Raw genomic sequence first — 4,579 nt, forward strand, 5'->3', positions numbered from 1 at the left:
AAATTCAAACCAAAAAATGTTAGAAATGTAAAGCTTAAATTTTTATTACAGCACTTAGAGGAGTTAAACCCTGTTTATAATTTGAGCTGTATAGTTGGTGAAATCGTTTTCAGCTGCAGTCACTTTTCTGGGTAAATGAACTTCTGATTACAGATTACCAGCGTAATGTCTGTGCTTTACAGATACTTACATAATTTCTCATTGTGTGTATCATGACCAGTGTTGGGGAAAGTTACTTTTACAATATTGCATTACTCCCTAAAAAGTAACTAATTGCATTACTTAGTAACTTTTTATGGAAAGTAATACGTTACTTTAGTAGTTACTTGAAAAAAGTAATCTGATTACGTAACTCGCGTTACTTGCAGTGTGTTACTGTTACCCAAACACTGATCGTGACAACCCAATTGAAACTTTACAAGTGATTCTATGATCCTAGTTTCATGGACGTAAGATTGAAGTCTTGTGACACTTTGAGAAGAGTGTGTATGTTAAGGTTTACTGCCTGACCCTGTGTATTTCCATTCTAACTGTTTAAAACTGAGAAAGGCGCCATTTGTTTTCCTGGCAACATATATGCAGTTGATAATAGAGCTTAACTTTGAATTTGGATCATTGTTTTCAACATTTTCTCTTCTTTCCTAGTCATTTTCTGCATATTACAAAGGTGGATTTTGAGCAGAAGATGACCAGACGGGAAGCCAGCTTTATTCTTGGGATCAGGTAATTGTGGGCTAAACAAAGCCCTAAATCACTGCAATTCCTCTTACTGAATTCTCTCATTATGAGTTGTCATGGAAGAAAACAAAGGTGTTTTACAGTATATACACACACACTGCATCACTGCACTTCCCAGAAGAGCATGCGGTTAAGTCTGGGGGCAATTCTTTTGGTTTGAAGTCGGTCGTCATCTCCTGTCGTCACGGCTTTGATCCTTTCGTCTAATGGGAAAAAGTCTCAGCTGTGTCTCTAACTTTGTAATCTGCTTTTTGGTGGACCACCCTCCTCCTCTGAGTGCTTGCGTCATTGCCGTGTGCCTCAATTCTTTGTGTTGTCAATCAAACTGGACTAATTTTTTTCATAAAACTGAACCAGACTGTGACCAATATTTCTTGGATGTGATCAGTATGAACTCGGTCAACCGCATTCACGCTCATAAAATGGTACTGATTCGGGTTTATAGTTTTTATTATTCTCTTCTCATCTGTCTTGAGCTTTACTTTGGTGTCTGTCACTCACAGCTGAAATAACTGGCCTCAGTAATGTTACTGTTTGCTTTGATATATTTTGATCTCTCTACACCCATGATAAATTTTGCTAATTTGTACAGTTATTTGTGTTCTGTAAAGGGATATTTCATCTAAAAATTAACTTTTTTTATAATTTTTAAAAATAAATTAATACTTTTAGTGAGCAAGGATGCAATAAATTGATCAAAAGTGTCAGTAAATACATTTATACTGTTACAACAGATTTATATTTCAAATAAATATTTTTTTAAACTTTCTGTTCTGTTCATCATAGAATCCTGAAAATACAATAATATTAAGAATATAATAATAAGAAGAAATGTTTCTTGAGCAGCAAATTAGCATATTAGAATGATTTCTGAAGGATCATGTGACACTGAAGACTGGAGTAATGATGCTGAAAATTCTGCTTTTCATCACAGAAATAAATTACATTTGAACATATATTAAAATAGAAAACAGCTACTTTAGAGTGTAATAATATTTTGCTGTTTTTACTGTATTTTAGATCAAATCAGCCTCTTCTTGCACTATTTATTTATTTATTTTGCAGTCATGTTTGTGTTTTCTTTGATCATCCTTATATTCATTGCTGATTTTAAATGCATTTGCGCACACAGTTTAGTCTCCCGAATGCCACACATATCTTCTGACTCTTCCGACAAATGCAGTTTAGTCTGACAGATTCGTCATCACATTCTGGAATCATCCGCGCCGCACAGTGTTTTAATTAGTTTCTCAGGCCCCTCTCAGACACCCACTCCCGCATATGATTTGAGACTTTAGAGGAGGTTTTGTAGGACTGAACACTTGTGTGCAAGCATTAATGTATCTTTTAATCATCACTTCTGGCTATTCAGCTATGACTCAGATCTAAACCCTGACAGCTGTTGGCTGGAAAGAACATTATTTATCTTTTCGGTAAGGATGCCTAAAACCACCTGTCCTCAGACCATAACTCAATGCTTCATATCTAATCAAATTAATCAATACACACATTTGAATGTGCATCCTTAAAGGAAACACTACTATATCCTGACTAAAGGAAGAGGTATATTATATGTATATTTTTTAAAAGTAATTATGCTTATATATGTCAAACAAATTGTAAAGATGTTTGGGGATTTTTAGGTAATTTCTCTAATTTTAAGTAATTCTTAATGAATATATACTATTAGTATCCAGCACCACCAGAAAAACAAAAGCTTTCAGTGGATATCTTAATAATTTTTAAATAAACATTTTTTTATTATTTTAAATATTTCGTTAAATATTTTATTATTTATTTTAAAAATTGGAAAATAAATTGACATTTAAAAAAAGTTTAATGTTTTAAAATGTAGTTAAAGCAATCAAATTGTAAATTAATTAAACATTTAAAGATGTATATTTGCATAAAAAAGCATTTGCCATTTGCTTTGTCCATTTGCTGTTGTTGTTTATCCATTTGTCAAAAGAGTAAAAAAAAAGTCCTTAAGCATATGCGAATACCTTTTTTTTTCAGTTCTGTTGCCTGTTTTGCCCACTAAATTGGGGATTTTCAGGGGATGTACAGATTGAGTATTTCCAGTTGATGTGTGCAGTGATGGAGACAGCCCACACATGTTGATATCAGACTAGTGCAAAAAATCAGTCTGGAGGCCTGTAATTAGATTCATACAGCAGTTCACACCGTGTCCACGAGATGGTGGTGTGCTTCTTTTCTAAATGTTCTGTTTTCTTGTTTTGTGCAGTTCCGACCAGCACTAAGGCAAAGGTACTGGAAGCCCACGGAAGGATCGTGGTACTAAATCATCCAGATAAAGGTCAGTAGTTAAGGCTGTCATGTTGGATGGCTGTGTGTTGATCAATAATTCTCTGACTCAGCTCTATACATGCAGCTGTAGCTCAGTGTATTTTCGAGCAGAGACGGGTGTTGATTACATTATTGATTTGGACAGCATTTGTCATTTGTCATAACACACTCTTTAAAGAGGGCTCACATCCCTGAAATGCTGACTTGCTGTAATATAAGCCATAAATGAGAACCACACAAAGCAGGACATAATCAAGTGAACCATCACTTCAACCAGTACTGTAGATTCAAGATGCTTGATGTAAGAATTAAAATAAGGTCAAATATACTGTGAATAAGGCATGTTTTCAATGATGTCCTTCACTAAAGGAAGAATGATCTTGCATTATTTGCATATTCGCCAATAACAACAATATATAGTAATAAACAGCAACATTTACCTACAAATATGTGAAAACATTTAAAAATGCCATGCAGAATGTATTAATCATTAAATTTTAATCGGTTCAAATCCATTTTTAAATGTATTGAGCTAATAGTTTTAAATTATTCATGGTAATAAATTACTCTTACCAACAACACTAATATAATTTTTGCAAATGGAGTTTCAATCAGAGACTATTAATACATCTTAATGCAAGTTATGAGATGAGAAAGTAAAACTAACATAATGTTTAAATAAAAAAAATACACTTTTTTTATTTAACTGTTGATTTTATCCAAAGTGGCTTAAAATGAGGAATACAAGAAGTGATCAGTGCAATATTTGTATACTACTGTTCAAATGTTGGGGGTCTGTTATTTTTTTAAAATACTTTTAATCAGAAAAGGCACATTAAATTTAATCATAAGTGGCCAAATAACTCTTACACCAAAAAAAGGTATTTCAAATAAATGCTGTTCGTTTGAACTTTATATTCATCAGATAATACTTAAAAAAGTATGATGGTATCCAAAAACATATTAAGCAGCACATCTTATTTTAATAAAAAATAAATGTTTCTTGAGCAACAATTCAGCATATTAGAATGATTTCTGAAGTGAGCAGGAGTCTTATTTTTCCTTGGACAGTGTACTCGTCCTGTTTTTCTGTTCAAGGTTAATGGCCTCACCTTGCCTTTCTCTGGTTTACTCTCTTTCAGTTTTGATCAAATAAATGCAGAGCCTAAGAGACTTCTTTCCAAAAAAAAAAAAATTCTTACCAACCTGGAGATAATGCACCAGGTACAAATGTATTTAGATCTGATAAGGATTTGTTCACTCTGATTTGTACGACACAGGTTATAAATCACTGTCTAACGACTTGCTTTTTTTGCCGTGGTCTTTTTAAGTGCAGGGTTTCACCTAAAGAACACTGTGAGCAGGAGTCTTATTTTTCCTTGGACAGTGTACTCGTCCTGTTTTTCTGTTCAAGGTTAATGGCCTCACCTTGCCTTTCTCTGGTTTACTCTCTTTCAGGTGCGTTTCTCACAGCGCTCAGAGGTGCTGTTTATAGATGTGTGTGTGTGTGTGTGTGTGTGTGTGTGTGTGTGTG

General features: G+C 33.7%; 1 long non-coding RNA gene across 1 annotated transcript in view; it reads left to right on the forward strand.

Annotated features, from left to right (window-relative positions):
- The window catches only part of LOC107688646 (uncharacterized), a 24,177-nt gene that overhangs the window by 7,400 nt on the left and 12,198 nt on the right, over positions 1-4,579 (forward strand). The window contains exons 3-4 of the long non-coding RNA XR_001634251.1: positions 646-723; positions 2,984-3,055. This is a non-coding gene — a long non-coding RNA (uncharacterized LOC107688646). The remainder of the gene's footprint in view (positions 1-645; positions 724-2,983; positions 3,056-4,579) is intronic.

This window comes from Sinocyclocheilus anshuiensis, unplaced genomic scaffold (genome assembly GCF_001515605.1).
Source record: "Sinocyclocheilus anshuiensis isolate Anshui unplaced genomic scaffold, SAMN03320099.WGS_v1.1 scaffold834, whole genome shotgun sequence".
NCBI classification, from domain to species: domain Eukaryota; kingdom Metazoa; phylum Chordata; class Actinopteri; order Cypriniformes; family Cyprinidae; genus Sinocyclocheilus; species Sinocyclocheilus anshuiensis.